Consider the following 19,999-nt stretch of genomic DNA (forward strand, 5'->3'; position numbering starts at 1 on the left):
TACTCTGAGACTGTGACTCCTTATTCTGAGACTCCTCAGCCACTGAGGATGTTCAAAGCTGTGATCCACAAATGTTTGGACATTGAGGGAATCAAGGGATATGGGGGCAAGGTGGAGAAGTGAATGAGCTAGAAGATCATCCATTTCTCACTGAATGATGGTACAGTCTCGGGGCTGAATGACCCTCTACTTCTGATGATGGTGTGCTGGAGAATTGGGCCAAAAAAAGCAGGAGAGGTTGGGAATAATAGGAAAGAGAGTAAATAAATGAACTGAGAGTACCCAGGACAAATAGAGGAGAAAGCAGTGAGTGGGAGTGAGAGGAGAGTAATCCCATCAAAAAATGAAAGAACCAGAGATAAAACAAAAGAGAAAGAACAATAGAGACAGTGAGGAAAAGGAGATGAACCGACAACAAAGGGAGAGTGGACTGAAGGGAACTTTGCTGCCAGTTTCAATGCTCTCTGACTGTTTTACACAGAGTCTATTCAACTCTTTTGTCCAGTGGTTGAGCCAGTGGTTGCACCACGGTGTAGTCTGGGTGATGTTATGTCCAGCAAAGCATCTGTGTCTCTGCTGGTGCTCAATGCAGTTCCATGTGGTAGTTTTGGAAGGTTGACTGGAAGGAGGAGGCTTTATGACTGGAGTAAGCAAGGATCCAATGTGAAGGCAGGATTGTCCAGCACGCTGCCTCTGTCTCAGCTTCTTAAACCTCACAGGAAGAATATGTTTTATGTTGTAGGGTTTTGAGGGTAAGGTTGAAAAACACACTGATCGGTGAATATCTGATATTTCTAATCAGTAAAAGTTAATCGAAAGGTGTTGGTCTGTCAATTTTGGCAAAGAGAATTATTCAGTCTAATACCTACCAATAGCTGCAGACTGGTAGAAGCTGAGAGAGATACCACCAGGGCAAAGTGTGAGCTTGTATTTCCTGTTTGTAGATGCTGCCTGATCTACTGCCAATAACCAGCATTTGCTGTTTATGTTGCACCTTCTCTATCTTCTTTCAGGATTTAATTTGTGTCTGCAATACACTCCAACATTAACTGTGCTCACATTCAGTTATAAACTCAAGCTGAACTCTGCCAGTTAGAATTCAATATGTGAACTGGATAAGGTTTTCAGCAACGGCTCCAGGTTGTTCATCATTGATTGTTAAATCTCAGCAGACAAAGGAGTTACACATTGCCCAGTCACTCACAGGAGGAGGCTGCTTTCAGCTCTCAGGAACAAATACATGTCATAAATTTCAATCCAAGTACCTGTGAGGTTCTGGACTGCACTAATGTGAGTGCTGGGAGCATTTCAGAATTCAACAAACAAGGACCAAGACATTGATATGGAAATGGGAAGAACAAGAACACAAGAACAAGACAACAGGAGCATGAGTAGACACTCAGCCCCTCAAACCTGCTTTGCCATTCAGTACGATCATGGCTAATCTCTGCTGGCCTTCTCCTCTTCTGCGTCAGTGCCCCATAACCCTCAATTCCTCAATCTTTCAAATATTTATCTATCTCCACTTTAAATGTTTTTAATGATCTGGCCTCCACCATCCTCGGGGGCAGAGAATTCCAGAGATTCATTCCCTCTGAGAGAAGAAATTTCTACACACTTCAGTATTAAATAACTGGCCCCTTATTTTGTAGCTGTTTTCCCTTGTCAATGACTCTGCCACTAGTGAAAACAATTCAAGAGGAGGCTAATGAGAAACGTAAGTCAGATTGTTAAAGCTTCTATATGTGCATGAAAAAGGAAAAGATCAAAGAGAGTTTCAGGGCCCCACACAGACTGAAGCAGAAGAAATTATATTTGGAAATGAGGAAATTAAAGAGATGCTTTGTGTCTGTCTTCACAGAAGAGAACACAGAAAACCTTCCAGACATAACGGATCATAGCAGGTCAAGAGTGAATAAAGAGCTGAATGAAATGAGTATGTAAAAAGATAACGCTGGAGAAATTAATGGGTCTGAAAGCTAGTAAATCCCCAGGGCCTGATGACCTGTATCCCGAAGAAGAGGCAATCATTTTCACTTTCCAAAATTCATAGAGTCTAGAACCTATCCCTCAGATTGGAAAGTAGCAATTGTAGCCCCACTATTTAAGAAAGAGGGGAGAGGGCAAACAGAGAACTACAGACCAGTTAGTCTGACATTGAGACAGGAAAATGTGAGGATCAGTTATTGAGGAAGAGTAAACAGGCAGCTAGAAAAAATAATAATAGTTAGACGCAATGAAAGGGAATAGAGTGACAAATCAGATGAAGTTTTTTGAGATTGTATTTTGCAGGATACATAAGGGGAAATCCAATGAATGTGGTGTCTTTAATTTTCAGGAGGCCTTCGATAATATGCCACATATGAGATGATTAGATTATTAAACAAAATTTGAGTGCACAGTATTAGGGGTAACAGACTGGAGTGGACTGCAACCAGAAACAATGTGGGGGGATGTAGATCAGTTTTGGGATGGGAGGGTGTGACCAAGAATTATGCGGGAGCCCCAGTTGTTCATGATCATCATCAATGATTTCCAGGAGGGATCAAGTACAATATGTATTTGTTGATGATACAGGCTGGGTGGTAGTATGGGCTGCAAGAAGGATGCAATGAGATTTTGAAGGTATATAGACAGGCTAAGAAAATGGGCAGGGGCTTGGCAGGTGGAATATAAATGTGAAAAAAATGTTAGATCATCAATCTTGGTAGAGAAAATAGAAAAACATATTTTTTAAAAGGTGAAAGATTGAAAACTGATGGAACCTGGGAGTCCTTATACACAGATCACTGAAAGTTAACTTGTGGCTACAGGAAGCAATTAGGAAGGCAAATGGTCTAGAGTCATAGTCTTAGAGAGGCACAGCGTGGAACCTGGACCTTCGGCCCACTGATGGTGGAAGGTTACTTATTGGAATGGGGTCCTATGACTGGTGATGTGCCACGGATGGGAATCTACAAGGTATGGCGTCTAAAATAGGCGTCATCATTGATAGTGAAGCTTATCAGAAATTACAAGGGGACCTTGATCAGCTGAGTAAGTGGCCGAGGAATGGCAAATGGAGTTTAATTCAGATAAGTGTAAGTGTTGCATTTTGGGAAGTCAAACCAGGGTAGGACTTTCAGAGTGAACAGTAGGGCCACGGGGAGTGTTGTAGAACAGAGGGACCATGGAGTACAAGTACATGGTTCCCTGAAAATGGTGTCACAGGTAGGCAGGGTGGTGAAGAAGGCAGAGACAGAAGAGACTGCAGGTGCTGGAATTTGGAGCAAGAAATAAGATGCTGGAACTCAGCGGGTCAGGCAGCATCTGTGGAGGGAAACGGACAGTTGACATCCTTCATCGTTACCATTGATTCTCAGCACTCTGCCACTTCGCTGATCTCTTAACGTTACTTCTTATGAGGAAAAGAACAACATCAAGGCAGGAAAAAATGCAACCTTAAAAAGTGCAAGAACCATAATGAGAGTAAAGATCTATAAAACACCAGAAACGCCAGTTATCCCACTCACACCCACATCTGCAGTAAATTTATTGCAGCTTTTGACTCAAATTCAGCATAAATGAGCCAGCACTAAGGAGCAACACAGGGCCAGGGCAGAGTTACAGGAGAAAGAACAGGAAGGTGTTGAAAACACAGGAGGGAAGGGGGGTCCTGCAGATCCTGGATATCGGAACTATAAGCAGCTGGAGATACTCAGCAGGTCAGGCAGCATCTGTGGAAATTAACTGGTCCTCTCTCCGTAGATGCTGAGTATCTCCAGCACTTTCTTTTATTAGTGAAGGGGTTTTGTTGGGCAGGCAGTTATGTATTCGACTGGGCTTAGTGTTGACAACACTTTGGGAGAAACGGCTCCAGATTCCTTGTGGTCTTTACATGAAGATCTTCTCAGCATCACCCCTAACTGGTCTGGATCTAGCTTCAAGGCTTTGCCTCCTTGTTCTGCTCTGCTCTGCCCCACTATGTTTCTGGATGGCACAATAAATGTTGCAGAGAAATGATGTCTGTCCACAGACAGGGTGGAGGGGCTATGATGAGTAAAGAAAGAACACACCTATCACATGTGACCAGTGAAACATCACTGCAACACACTGCAGATCATAGTGTCACAGCAATCCTGCACTACTGTGTTACAGGACAACTGGCACAGCACAAACCTGTGGCCATCAAACCTGGGGATTGCTCCTGAGAAGGTTATGGGTTGGGGCAAGCCTGAGAGTGATGGATTTTTGTGGGGTAAGGGTGGCAAAGGATGATAGGACCCAGCCTATTCAATCTCTTCTGATAACTCAAGCCCTCCAATTCAGGTAACGTGCTTGTGAATCTTTTCTTCACCTCCTGTAGTTTAACCGTGTCCTTCCTATAGTGTGGTGACCAGAACTACACACCATACTGCAAGTGCAGACTAATAGATAGATTAGGTAGAGAGACAGATAGATAGATAGATTAGATAGATAGGCATATAGATATATAGATAGATGAATAGATAGATAAATAGATAGATAGATAGATAGATAGATAGATAGATAGATAGATAGATAGATAGATGATAGATAGATAGATAGATAGATAGATAGATAGATAGATAGATAGATAGATAGATAGATCAATCGAACAGATGGAAACATTGTAATAGAATTTTTTGTGTAGAATAATGATTTTGTGAGTGCAAAGGAAGTTAATCAAACCCTTGATCATATTTGTTGAATGGGTTGGAAAGGACAGGGTCCTCTGCACACAAGAAGTATACGTGATCATCCAGACATACACAGAGCTTCTGTACAATGAGCAGTCAATGTTCCAAAATCTCTGATGCAGAATTTATTTATGTGTGCTTGACCTGTTGGCCCCTCTGACAGGAACAGGTTTCACAGGGCAGAAGAGGTCTGTTTCAGAACAATTAAAGGGAACCAGTCTGACCTGGTCTGAGACTGTGGAGTCCAATTGACATGACCACCTAGAGGAACATTTGTATACCTCCCTGCCCTCACACTTACCCACTTGGTCTGGACGTCCTGTGAGGCCTACACCAGAGCCCATCCCAATGTGTCCATAAAGTGCTCCTCAGCTGAGTCCCAGCATCTCCCATCGAGGTCTCAAGGTCCAGGACCTCTCCTGACCAAAGCTCCTTCCTTCTTGCCCCACTCAGGCCTCTCTCAGCCGTAACTGTCCCTCTGAGCAGCATGCAACCCATAACCCCTGACCTTGACTACTCTGCATGGACGTTGGGCCGAAGGGCCTGCTCCCATGTTGTATAAGTGAGGCTTTGGTGTAGGGCTGCCACTGAAGACTCTGTGACTCATTGTGAGGTCAGAGGTGGAGGATGAATGGTCAGAGTCCCGTCTGCAGCTCATGGTTTGTGCTCTTCAGAAGAGGTGCCAAAATCCACAGGTGGTGGGACTGGGGATGCCCTTCCTGATTCAGGGATCAGCCTTCAGGACCCTTGTTGGGTATGGCTGGGACTGAAGATAGGGGCAGCAGAAACAAGATCTGAACATTAAAAATTAAAACACCATCTGTATGTTGAACAGTTGCTGTAATTCATGTTGAAGGGAATTTATTGGATAAACATGGATAAGGAGCCTGATTCCTTCCCTGCCAATGACTTGGCTTATCCCTGCGCTCTGCCAGGGTGTAGGGAAAATCTGGTTGCTGTCCTTGGATGTTTTATCTGTTCCTCCGTATAAAAAGAGCTGACATTTGAATTATATAAAATGTCAATTTCTTATCTATAGGCTTAATGTGATGTAACAGTTCCACAAAACAGGGCAATGTTTGCAAGGCAACAGATGCCAGACTGGAAGAACAAAGGGCAGATTTCTTCAGTGGGGAATAGTCTGTGTTCTCAGTAAGGAGCTGATCTCAAAGGAAGGCCACGATGAAGGATTGGGCTTCGACACTGGCATCTGTCCTTGACCTTTGCTCTTTCTGAGTCACTGCTGGGAAAGGTTTACTGAGCTTCAGGCTGACGTGTGGTTGGGGATGGGAGCTGTGGCTCCGGCTGTGTCCCTGCATTGCAAAGTCCATGCATCAGACACAGAGTGAGGACAGCCCCTCTAGGTCCATCCCAAACCCATGCACAAACCAGAGTTTCCAGACCCTCCCCACTTTGTATTCATGCGCTGTAATCCTGAAATGGAACAGGCAAGATTCTGAGGCATTCCTCCATTCTCACTCTCAATCCTCACACACTATGGCCAATCTCCCACTCTAGCTCCATCCCACTGAACTTCAAACCTCTAAACCCACAAATGCACTTCACCCACAGCACCAACCCTAACACCACACACACACACCCCCTGAATGATTCTTTGAGCAGTTTCCATCCAGAACTGGGTGTAGGACTGCCACTGAGGATAGATGGAACTTCATAACGGATGACTGTTGATAGAGCTCCCAGGGAACCCAAAGTAACTGTGGAGAGAAAACAACGAACTGTCGGAGGGGAATAGTTGAAGGAATGCTGCATTGTTGGAGAGGCAGAGGTGAGGGAGTGCTGCACTGTTGGAGGGACAGGGCTGAGGGAGTGCTGCACTGTCGGAGGGGCAGAGGTGAGGGAGTGCTGTGCTGTCGGAGGGGTAGTAATTAGGGTAGCGCATTGTAGAGGAAGCAGTAATGAGGGATTGTGGGAGAGGCAGTAGGGAGAGATTACTGCACCATCAATGGGGATGTATTGTGGCTGTGCTACATTGTCAGAGGGGCAGTAGTGAGAAAGCACCAGATCATCCAGGTGAGATGTTCATTGCTTTGGTTTATCCATCTGCTCCCTTAGGTAGCCATGAAAGATCCCATTTCCACATGTGAAGAAGAGAATTGAGTCCCTCAGTGTTTTGGACAATTTTTACACCTGTATAAATTTCACTACAAGGGATGATCTGGCCATTTCTGCCCGTTTGGTCTTGTTATGTAAAGATTGGCTACTCTGCTCCCTACATTACAAGAGGGATTACTCTTCAACAAGTTCTTCATTAGCTGTGAGATTCTGGGATATCCCAAGATTGGAAGTCATCCTATGAAGCACAGGAACAGGCCCTTTGGCCCACCATGTCTGCTCCCATCATGATGCCAGATTTAACTAATACCATTCACCTGGTCCATATAACTCCATTCCCTGCTGTTCATGTGTCTGTCTGAATGCCTATTAAGTGCTGCTGTCGTATCTGCTTCCACCACCTCCCTTGGTGAAGTCTTCCAGGCACCCACCACTCTCTGTGTAAAAAACCTGCCTCACAAATCTCCTTTAAACTTTCCTTCTTTCACCTTCAACCTGTGCCCTCTAGTATTTGACATCTCTACCCTGGGAAAAAGACCCTGACTATCTACCTATCTCTACCTCTCATAATCTTATATACTTCTACCACTTCACCCCTTAGCCTCTGATTTTCCAGAGACAACAATCCAAGTTTATCCACTGGTGAGACTAAACGCAGACTAGGTGACTGTTTTGCAGAACACCTGTGCTCTGTCCGTGACTGTGATCTGCATCTCCCCAGTACCATTCAAACGTAAGGACAGAAAGGGGAAAAAACTCACTTCAACTCCCCCTCCCACACTATCACTGACATGTCAGTCCTCGGTCTCCTCCACTGCCAGGAGAATTCCAAGTGCAAACTGGAGGAACAGCAGCTCATTTTCTGTCTTGGAACCTTGCAGCCTAGCGGCATGAACATTGAATTCTCTCATTTTAAGTAATCCCCACCCCCACAAACCTCTTCCCCTGCACCATGCTTCTTCTCTTCTTCCCTTTCCTAGCCTATCCTTTTTTTCTACCCTTTTTTCCCCTTTCTGTCTTTACGTTTGACTCATCCACCAGTGGATCTGCTCCCCACTCCTCCCTGCACCTGCCTATCACTATCTCTTACCTGCACCTACCTATCACCACCTTGTGTCCACCGCTCATCCCCTCTTTTGTCCACCTATCACTGCTCTGCTTTTCCCTCCTATATATTGGGCTTCCTCTTTTCCTAACTTCAGTCCTGAAGAAGGGTCCTGACCCGAAATGTTGACCACCTGCTTTTCTCCACGGATGCTGCCTGGCCTGCTGAGTTCCTCCAGCATCATTGTGTTTTTTATCCAACTTCTTCTGATGACCAATACACTCCAAACCAGGCAACCTCCTGGTGAACCTCTTCTGCACTTTCTCCAAATCCTTCACATCCTTCCTATAGTGTGGCAACCAGGACTGCACACAATACTCCAAGTGTATCTTAGACAAAGTTTTATACAGCTGCAACATGATTTCCAACTTTTATGCTCGATATCCCAACCAATTCCCCTGCCCCCCATCTAACCCACAACCCTGTCCCTTGTCTCGACCTTTGACCCAGAACCCTGCCCCCAACTTTGACCTAGAACCCCGTCCCCTGCCCATGAATTTTGACCGAGAGCCCTGTCCCCTCAAATATTTCATCATCCTACTGTAAACTGGTCTGATGACTCAAACTTTTTGCTTCACCTTTCAGTCTTGGTGTTTTGTTTCGATTGTTATGCCTCTGCTCGCCACTCTAATTTAAGCAGCACCAAGCTCAATCGCTTGAAAAGACATAATGTGTTAACATGTCTCTGAGGTAAAAGTATCAGTAGCATGTGGATTCCTGTGGTATCTAAGCAATGAGATAGCCAATCGCTGATTCATCATAAAGCTAGAGCAACCTTGGAGCACTTGCTTCTTCACACCTTCTTCTAACATCTGTATAGATGTTCCTGTCGCTTTTTTTGAAGCAGGATGATAATAGGTATCAATAGGTGTTTGATGCCAATGCATAAAATTCTCAAATAAATGCAAGGTGAGCTGTGGTCGATTGTCAGATGCTATTCCACACAGCAAAGCTCCCTCCCAACAGTGAAACAATCTGCTTCTGTACAAGTACACACATGTCTGATTTCAATACATTCTGACTGTGCATTGATGAACACAAAATTTATTGTTCCCCTTTTGACAGAAGTTGACATGGTTGCGACAATGACTTAAGTGGTAGTGCTCTGCTTTGCAAGCAAACTGTACACAAGGATAAATCTCCCTCTAACTAATGTTTAGCTGATGCAGAAAACTCCGGCATGGCCATTCGTATTGAACTTTCCAGTGTGTTCGATATGTGGCTGATTTACAGTCCATTTCCTGAGAACACTTGGAGTGAGTACTCGGTATCCCATTGTTAAACAGCCTCAGACCTGAGATTTAAAGAATCACCATCAGGTTACTTTTGACAAACTTGGCCAGGCTGCTTTCAAAGTGAGTTTGTCAAGGTACTTGAAAATGACATTTGCCGAGTTGCCTGAGCAATCTCAAGAGCTGGTGTTGGGAATTTCTCATTGAAGATCCACAGTTGAAACTGCTGTACCAATGTCAGATGATTCATCTGATCAAGACAGAGCATCCGGTTGAGCAGTGTCCTATCTAGTTAACCAAACTTAAATATAACAATTGGCCGCACTTGGGAGTATTGTGTACAGTTCTGACTTCAATAATGTGGTGGCAATAGAGAGAGTGCAGAAGTGAATCACTAATGTTGCCTGGAATGGAGGGCTGTGGTTATAAGGAGAGATTAGATAGGCTGAAATTGTTCTCAGTGGAATATAGATGGCTGAGGGATGACTTTATAGAAGTTTATATAATTACGAGGGGCATAGATAGGATAGATAATCAGAGGGGGGAGAAATGTAATCTGAAGGGCAAGATTTTCCACACAGAGGGTGGTGAATATCTGGAATAAGCTGCCAGAGGAGGTATTAGTAGCAGAGACAATTATTATGTTTAAAAGCCATTTGGACAGGCACTTGGATAGGTACTTGGATAGGAAAGGATTAGAAGGACACAGGCCTAATATGGGCAAATGGCAGCAGCATGATAGGCATCATAGCTGATTTCAATGAGGTTGGCTGAAAGGGCCCATTTCTGTCTGCTACATGGCTCCATATGATCTTTTACAACACAACTAATTCAAGGCACCATTACATCCATGGTTGGCACAGGTTGGAATTCCTTGGCAATCTTAGCTGCCCGCTGCATTGATGTCATAATCCGACCCACCAAACCAAATGTAAGCCTTTTTTGGTCTAACAGTGTCAAATGGATCTTTTGTCTTTCAGACTTGAAAGGATCTAACGGATGGTCTAATGACTCTCCATAGTTACAATACCTTGAATGAATGGACATAGAACATAGAACATAGAACACCGAACATAGAACATGGAACACAGACATAAAACATAGAACGTAGAACACAGAACATAGAAGAGTACAGCACAGGACAAGCCCTTTGGTCCACAATGTTGTGCCAAACTAATTAAACCAATGACTCCTAATTAATCTAATCCCTCTTCCCCTCACATTGACCATATCCCTCCTTTCTCTGTGCATTCATATGCCTATCTAAGAATGTTCCAATACAATCTGCCTCAACTACCACCCCTGGCAGTGCACTCCAGGCACCCACCACTCTCTCTGTGAAAAACTCTCCTCACACACCTCCTTTGTACTTTTCCCTTCTCACCTTAAATACATGACGTCTAGTACTAGATATTTCTATCAAATCTATCAAATCTCCCCTCAGTCTCCACCACTCTAGAGAAAGCAGCACTGGCTTGTCCAACCTCTCCTCACAGCACATGTCCTCCAAATCAGGCAGCAACCTGGTAAACCTCCTCTGCACCCTCTCCAAAGCCTCCACATCCTTCCTGTAATGAGGCAACCAGAATTGAAGACAATACTCCAGATGCAGTCTAACCAGAGTTTTATAAAGCTGTAATATAACTTCCTGGCTCTTGAACTCAATGCCTTGACTAATGAAGATAAGCATGCCATATGCCTTCTTTACCACCCTATCAATCTGTGTGGCCACTTTTAGGGAGCCATGTACTTGGACCCCAAGATCCCTCTGTTCATCAACGGTTAAGGATCCTGCCTTTAACTGTGTACTCTCACTTTATGTTGGATCTCCCAAAGTGTGGCACCTCACACTTGCCTGGATTAAATTCCATCTGCCACTTCTCTGCCCATATCTGCAACTGATCTATATCCTGCTGTATTCTTTGGCAATCTTTTATGCAATCCACAACGCCACCAATCTTTACATCGTCTACAAACTTACCCAGCCACCCTACCACATTTTCATCCAAGTCATTTATATATATGACAACCAGCAGAGGTCCCAGTACAGATCCCTGTGTAACACCACTAGTCATAGACCTCCATCTAGAATAAGACCATCCACCACCACACTCTATCTCCTACAGAAGCTGATTTTGAATCCAATCAGCCAAGTCACCATGGATCCCACATATCCTAATTTTCTGGATGAGCCTGTCATGCAGGGCCTTGTCAAATGCCTCACTAAAGTCCACTTGGACAACATACGCTGCTCTACCTTCATCAGTCACCTTCATCACCTCCTTCAAAAACTCAGTAAGGTGAGTCAGATATGACCTGCCCTGCACAAAGCCATGTTGACTAGCCCTAATTAGACCACATTTCTCCAAATGCTCATAAATCCTATCTCTAAGAATCCTCTCCATTAGTTGCCCTAACACTGACGTAAGACTCACCGGTCTATAATTTCCAGGATTATCCCTATTTCCCTTCTTGAACAAAAGAACAACATTGGCTACTCCCCAGTCCTCCGGGAACTCACCTGTGGTTAGAGAGGACAGCAAGATCTTGGTCAAGGCCCCAGCAGTCTCATCTCTCACTTCTCTTAATATCATGGGGTACATCCCATCAGGCCCAGGGGACTTATCGACCTTAATGTTTTTCAAGAGACCTAACACTACCCCTAATCTTGAAATGCCCTAGTATCTTAGCATGTTCAACTCTGATCTCAGTATCCTCTACATTCTTCTCTTCAGTAAATACAGAGGCAAAGTACTCATTTAGGATCTTGTCCACATCCTCTGCCTCTAGGTTCCCTCCTTTATCCTTTACCCTCTCCCTAGTTATCCTCTTTCTCTTGATGTATATGTAAAATGCCTTGGGATTGTCTTTAATCCTACTCACCAAGACTTTCCATGACCCCTTGTAGCTCTCCTGTCCCTTCTTGAGTTCCCTTCCAGCTCCGTTATAGTCCTCAAGCGCCCTGTTCGACTCCAGCTCCCTAAGCCTTACATGTGCTTCCTTCACACATAATCACAGTTTCTCACAACCTTTGATTGTTTCTGCCAAATTTATCTTAAACGCTTTGTAGTTGAAGCATTCTTCAAAATTCTGAATCATCTCTGCAAATAGATTATCTGTAGCTTCATGTGGAACTATTAAGTTGGTGTGTGATCCACACTGGAACTAATTTGGTCAGGAATGTTGTTTTCTTATGTATCTGTATTGCAACATTCAACTGCTGCACATTCTCAGCACTGTCTTCCAACTCTGCACCTCTCTGCGTAGGGTGTGAATAATGCACCATCTTGTTATGCAGCCCCAGGCTGTCTATGAAATCTGTTTGCCCTAAACCGCTCCTTTATCTTTTACCACCAAGCAGTGTCACAGTCCTCTGGCCTCCTGGGTGTTTACACTTTTATTGGCAGCTTGTTTCACTATTTGCAAACTTACCCAGTCTTCTTTGCCTTGATTTTAAAATTGTTGGCTTCAGCTTCAAGAGGATTGATACAGCTCCACAGTCAGGGGCAGTGGCATGGGGCTCCCCATCTTCCTTTGATGCGACTCGTGGATCTGTCCAGAATGTACTTACTGAACTTTCACCAGGGAGCTGTTTTTTCATTTCCCCCCACAGCCAAAGAATTTTCAAAATAATCCATGAGAAAAGAATTCTGCTGTTAACGGTGGTGTAGATTTCTATTCCACCAGTTTTTACTTTCAATTTTTCTGATTCTTGGAACCAAGTATAATGTTATGGTGGTTCCTCATACAACCGCAGTTACAGTTCACATCAGCTTTAAGTAACCGTTTGTTCTAACAACAGGAAACACGCTACATGTGGTCCTTTATTTTCCCTTTTCCAAAGGTGGTTAATTCAGTGATTACAGAATCACATTATTACATATTACAGTACTTCATGATACACACTGTTTACAGCTTCAAATTATAACACAGTCATCACTATCCAGAACGCACTCGATCCCCTTAGGCACCCACTGGTCCCAGAAATCTCCCATGGTACCCATGGATACCGTGTGCTCCTTCTCACAGGCACGGATGTAACCCCAGATGAGGGGCAGGCAATCGGCTTGCATGTGGTCCTTATACACGATCACATCATTATGTCTTATCCCGTGTGATATCTACAAAGCTAGACACAGTACCTCTGTTCACTGGTGGAGTTGCTTACATTGTGGAGACAGCAGAGAAGCCCTGGGCTGTGGGGAGAGTGGGGGGGGGGGGTGTGGGGTAGAGGAGGTGCTGAACTCAAAGTGGTTTGCACCTTCACCAGTGCTAACCTCAGCTGGAAACAGCAGGTGAGTTACACTAGGATCCAGTGCTGGACTTCCCAACAGCTCAGAGAAGCACCTCAGTCAGTCACATCCCTGTGTTCCTGACTGATGCCCTCATCATTTCCTGGTTGTGTTTGCCAGCTTCAATGTTGTAGCATTGACGTTGAACAGCCATTGCAAGCTGATGGGCCTCAGTGGAGTTTGTCCAGTGGTCTGTGGGCACTGTGAAATTCCCACAGTGTACTCGGCACCTGATGACGGAACTTCCTCTTCCACTGGATTATGGTGCAATATCAACAGGACTGCATTTCTAGGATCTTGGCAGGGGGCCAAAGCCCACGAGATGGAGCCACAATGAAGATATTTCCCATAATCATTAATGTTGCATAATGTGACAGCATTAAACTCTCACACAGAGGCAGCTCTCCTGTCTAACCAGAACCACAGAATGAACTGTTCTCACCCAGCAGTGTTGTGACAGGATAGCTTTCCCCAGGGGATTGCAGTAACTCCAAGAAGAAAATATTACCAGGAGGAACAGAGAAGTGAGGAGGGATTAGAGGTGGAGTCACTCACAAGGAATAATACACAGTTGTTTTATCTTGCTTCTCCCACTGTTCAGGCCTGGACATTTTATTAGCTTCTCAATCTTTATCAAGAATGCTTAATTGGCGGAAGAGTTAAAGATGTTTGGGTTGGGGGATTCTCCGTGCGTCAACAAGCAGCCATCATTGAAGGGCTACAGAGACTCGCTTGTGACCCAGATTGTTCTGTAATTAGCATGCACTGTGGGAAGGTTTGATATTTCAGAGACAGAATAATTTGATGTTCTGTAAAGGCAGATAATCTAATGTTTCACAATGTGGGAGCAAAGAGAATGCTTGAAAGAGATAAATATTGCACAAAGGAGCAAACATGGCAGCAGGATTAGCAAGAGACTTTTCCAGAACCAGCTCCACAACTGCCCCTGATTATCATGTACAAGTTGTACAGAGCACAATCTGTAAGGCCTTCATTGGTTGGAGACAAAGCCTGCCTGGTGATGGAGCGGGGGTCGATTTGGCGCAGTGTCTTCAGCAGCTCCTTGTTGCAGAGAATTCAGTATAAGACAGGTCCTTGTCTCCTCTGTAACAATATTCATCTCTGAGCAAGTTGAATTGACCTTTGATCTATTGAGGTGGGATTGTACTGCCAGACCACTGAGTCTGTGCTGAGTGATGTCCTCGCTGACTGAAGAAGCGCATGGAGGAGAAGGCTGATCCCATACTTGTGGATGGAAACCCAGGCTCACAACTTCAGTGAGATTTGTGAAAATTTAAATACCTCATTATACATTATAAAACTATTCAAGGTACTCCCTCACCACAATCAGTGACCTGTGTCTGAAAGTGGAGGCCAGGGCTGTGCAGGGATGTGGTGAGGGGGAGACACCAGGAACAAGGTGAGAAGCAAATACCAGCTGATCATTCAGTTACTTCTGACATCCTGTGGAGCCTCTTGCCTAGGAACTGGGTATGATGCATTCCTGGAGCAGGAAGGGGTGCTGCACGCTGCACAAAACTGCAGGTATCTCCTGCAAAATGCTGCAAGATGGACTGAAGGCATCTTTAAAAGGAAACAGCAAGTCTTCCATTGGAATTATGTGGCAAACAGGACCTGTACTGTTTCAAAGGCGCACACCTATCTCAATGGATGGGTACGTCATGCTGTGTACCATTCACCCCCTAGAGGCACATTCCCCAGCAAGAATGGATAGCAGCAAGGATCAATAGAAAGGTTGGTGAGGAGAAGGAGAGGGCTCTGTGGTTCAACAGTGTGATTAGAAGCATTCATGGGTGCCAGAGATGTAACGAGAGAAGGAGGCCTGGCAGGGCGATCACTGAAGAGCTTGAAGGAGTGCCTGGTTGCAGTGACAGCCACAGGACCATGGAGCAATCAAAGTAGATAAGTTCATCCCTCTGCCAGGAACCAGTGCAGCAGTGAGCGGCAAATGTGGCAGCATATCGGAGATCCACTGCAGTTGTTTGAAAGATCCTGGAGTCAAGTGCATCAAGGTTGTATTGATCTTCATGGAGAGATTGGTTCTGGTATGAGACCGCAGTGTAAAGTCTGCTTGAACTTTGAGCATGTCACGCATCTCCATCAGAAGATCTGAAATTAACAACAAAGAATGCTGGAAATACTCAGCAGGTCAGGCAGCATCTGTGGAGGGAGGAAAGGAGCTAACGTTTCAAGTCAATGATTTTTCAGAAAACTGGACCTGCAAGGATGTTGTGGAGAGATCTAGATGGGATTTAATGTGACCAGAGAGTCTGAGAATTGGGTCTTTCATGGTGGACATGAATGTGCTGGGAGATTTTCATGACCATATCGATTCCTGCTTTGATAGATAGGTTCCATTGTATGACAACCTGGTTCCCCATTGCACAAGTTGTTGAGCTATGAAATGAAGGAGAGATCAGTTACCATTGGTTTCCGCAGAGTCGTTGGGCTGTGGTGTGGTTTCAGCAACCCCCATGATTTATGAAGGAGATCAATCAGATGTTCCAATGTTATCGGTGTGCATATCAACAACAAATCTACAAGGTAGTGGTGATGGTTCAGCTGAATGATAAATGAAGCTTCAAAGTGGGCAGCACAATTTATGCTTTTCAAATCCGAAGGGGAGTTGAGCACAGTGACAGTGTCATTATCTCTGCCTGGAAATTGGTTTATGCAAGCAGTGAATAGGATGTGGAAGTGTCCAGGACAATTTGTCAGCAGGTCTTATTTCTAATGAAAACTGGTCAGTCACTTGGAACCATGCATTTAATGTGTTATGTGCTCATTAAATGTGTGCGCTAATGAGTCCAATATTTACTGCCATTGTGCCTGATCTTGGACTGTTACAAAACTATTTTCCTTGGTTCAGTTACAGAGTCATAGAGTTGTAACACACAGAAACAGGCCCTTCCACTAATCCCACTTGCCTGCATTAATTTGTCTGCCTTGCTCATTCACTTAACTGTCCAGGTGCCTCTTAAATGTTGTTACTTTTCCTGTCTCCACCACCTCCTCTGGCAGCTCATTCCAGATACTAACACTCTTTGTGTGAAAAAATACCCCTATGATCCCCTCTAAACCTTCTCCCTCTCACCTTAAACCTATGCTCTCTAGTTTTACGCACCCACTGACTATCAACCATACCTATGCTTTTCATAATTTTATATACCTCTGTATCATCTCTCAGCCTCTTTCATTCCAGGGAAAACAGACCCAGCCTATCCAATCTCTGCTTATAACTCAAGTCCTCCATTCAAGGTGACATCCTTGTGAATGTTTTCTGCACCTTTCCAGTTTAATTACATCCTTCCTATAGTGTGGTGACCAGAACTGCACACAGCACTCCAAGTGCAGCCTAACCAACATTTTGTACCATGGTAACATGATGTCCCAACTCTTGTACTCAATTCCTAGACCAATGAGGGCAAGCATGCCAAACGCCTTCTACACCCCCTGTCTGCCTGTGTCACCACTTTCAGGGAACCATGTACCTGTACCCCAAGGTCTCTCTGTTCTACAACACTCCCAGGACCCTGCCAGTGACTGCACCCCAAGGTCTCTCTGTTCTACAACACTCCCAGAGTGCTGCCAGTGACTGCACCCCAAGGTCTCTCTGTTCTACAACACTCCCAGGGCCCTGCCAGTCACTGTTCCTGTTCTGCTTTGGTTTAACTTCCCAAAATGCATCACTTTGCACTTCTCCGAGTTAAGTTCCACCTGCCGTTCCTTTGTCCACTTTCCCAGTTGATCGAGATCCTGTTATAACCTTTGACAACCTTCTTCACTGTCCACTATACCACTAGTTTTGGTGTGCTCTGTAAACTTACTGACCATTCTCATCCAAATCATTAATATATATGATAAACAATAGCAGACCCAGCACTGATCCCTGTGGCACACCATTGGTCACAGGCCTCCAGTCTGAGAACAACGTTCCACCACCACCCTCAGACTCCTACCAGTGAGCTCCAGGACACCTTATGCTGCCCAGGCTGGGGGCTGTGTTACTGGACCTTCATCTTGAGCATGTTGACTTCAGAGCCCACCAGGACATTTGAAAATTTGAATTCAGTTTAATTAAGATAATTGGGAATAAAAGTTGGCAAAAGGTATGATGCAGTAACAGGATTGTTGAAAAAGCCCATGGTGTCACTCAGGGAAAGAAACTTGTCATCAGTCCTCAGTCGACCTGGCCAGTTCGTGACTCCCGTCCCACTCCACTGTGGGTGACTTTTAACTGGCCTTTCAGACAGTCAGTGAGGAGACAGACGGTCAGTGAGGGGACACACGGTCAGTGAGGGGACAGTCAGTGAGGGGACAGATGATCAGTGAGGGGACAGTCAGTGAGGGGACCGACGGTCACTGAGGGGCTCAGACAGTCACTGAGGGGACAGTCACTGAGGGGACAGACGGTCAGTGAGGGGACAGACGGTCACTGAAAGGCTCAGTCACTTCGTATTTTGCTCTTGCACATTCTGAATTTACCAGCAGAAGCAATTTTAATGTCAGTGTCATCAAAGAAATAAACATTTTCATTTCGGAATATAAAGCTTTGGTGTAAATCACACTCACTGATGGAACAATCATTAGTTTGCAATTTACAATCAAAAGGATTTGTCATTTATGTCACTCAGAACTGTCCCCCACTGATTCCACAAGCCTAAGATTCCCAAATATTTATTGCAGACAAGCAGGTTTCTGGGGAGCTCGCTGGTGGAACCATAGAACCATAGAAAAATACAGTACAATACAGTCCCTTCGGCCCACCATGTTGTGCCGACCTTCTAACCACACCTAAGACTATCTAACCCCTTCCTCCCACATATCCCTCTATTTTAAATTCCTCCATATGCTTATCTAACAATCTCTTGAACTTGACCAACGTACCTGCCTCCACCACCACCCCAGGCAGCGCATTCCATGCACCAACCACTCTCTGGGTGAAAAACCTCCCTCTGATATCTCCCTTGAACTTCCCACCCATTACTTTAAAGCTATGTCCTCTTGTATTGAGCATAGGTGCCCTGGGAAAGAGGTGCTGGCTGTCCACTCTATCTATTCCTCTTAATATGTTGTATACCTCTATCATGTCACTCCTCATCCTCCTTCTCTCCAATGAGAACAGCCCTAGCTCCTTTAGTCTCTCCTCATAATGCATACTCTCTAATCCAGGCAGTATCCTGGTAAATCTCCTCTGCACCCTCTCCAAAGCCTCCACATTCTTCCTATAATGAGGCAACCAGAACTGGACACAGTACTCTAAGTGTGGTCTAACCAGAGTTTTGTAAAGCTGCATCATTACTTAGCGGCTCTTAAACTCGATCCCACGACTTATGAAAGCTAACATCCCATAAGCTTTCTTAACTACCCTATCCACCTGTGAGGCAGCTGTGACTGAGGCTCCCAATTACTCGCCCTGTTTTCCCCACAACAACGACAAGGCAAGAGAGCAGAAGCTCACAGTTTCCACCTTATTCTCCTACCTTGATCAGTCAGAGGTTCCTTTCTCCTGATGAGAAGATCACTGCTACAACGAAGTCTAACGTAAGCCTGAGGAACAGTTCTCACACCTTCTCTCAGCCCTCAGGTTTCAATATCAGTTCAACAATTTCAGATAACTCCTCGATTTGTAACAGCTCTGGCCGGTTCTACTCCAGGTTATCCATCTGTAATATCAGATCAGCTTTTCTCCCTCCAGTGTCTCTGTGCCGCTCCCCACAGATGCTGCCTGACCTACTGAGTGTTTCAAGCATTTACTGTCTTTATTTAAAATTAACAAAAGAACTTACAGAGATCCATTCATCCTATCTCACTGGACAGCCACCTTGTTACCCTTAGGTATACCTGTTGCTTCCCTGGCAAACACTCCTGCACCCTTCATTAAATTAACGTGATCCTCTGACTCTGACTTTTTCCTTTTCAGGATCAGCCCGGGAGCGGTTGGAGGAGGGGGTCCCTAACAGGTAGGGGCTGAGTATTTAAAAGTCGTGCTTATTGGTTAATTAGTGAGATTGAGTACTTGAGGTAATTGAAAGGGACAAATATCAGGAGGGGTAACTAAGAGGAGCGGCCAGTGGGTGAGTGGCTCAGGGTAGGAGTGGAGCCTTGAGGCTTTGGCTCAAGAGGCTTCAGTGAGCAGAGGCTGAGGAAGAGCTAGCACCCTGAGAGGTAAGGCCAGTAAGTTCCTTTAAGTTAATTAAAGTCGGATTGGGTAATGAAGGCAGCAGCTAGGGCAGTTGTGTGCTCCGAATGCTGTATGTGGGAAGTCAGGGACAGCACGCTTGTCCCTGATGACTACACCTGTAAAAGGTGCATCCAGCTGCAGCTCCTGGCAAACCGTGTTAAGGAACTGGAGCTGGAGCTTGATGAACTTCGGATCATGCGGGAGGTAGAGGCAGACATAGATAGGAGTTTCAGGGAGATAGTTACGCCTAAAAGTCAGGAGGCAGGTAGCTGTGTGACTGTTAGGAAAGGGAAGGGGATTAGACAGAAGGAGCAGTGCACTCCTGTGGCCGTTCCCATCAACAATAAGTATACTGTTCTGGATACTGCTGGTGGGGATGACCTACCAGGGAC

This window comes from Pristis pectinata, chromosome 35 (genome assembly GCF_009764475.1).
Source record: "Pristis pectinata isolate sPriPec2 chromosome 35, sPriPec2.1.pri, whole genome shotgun sequence".
Taxonomy (NCBI): Eukaryota; Metazoa; Chordata; class Chondrichthyes; order Rhinopristiformes; family Pristidae; genus Pristis; species Pristis pectinata.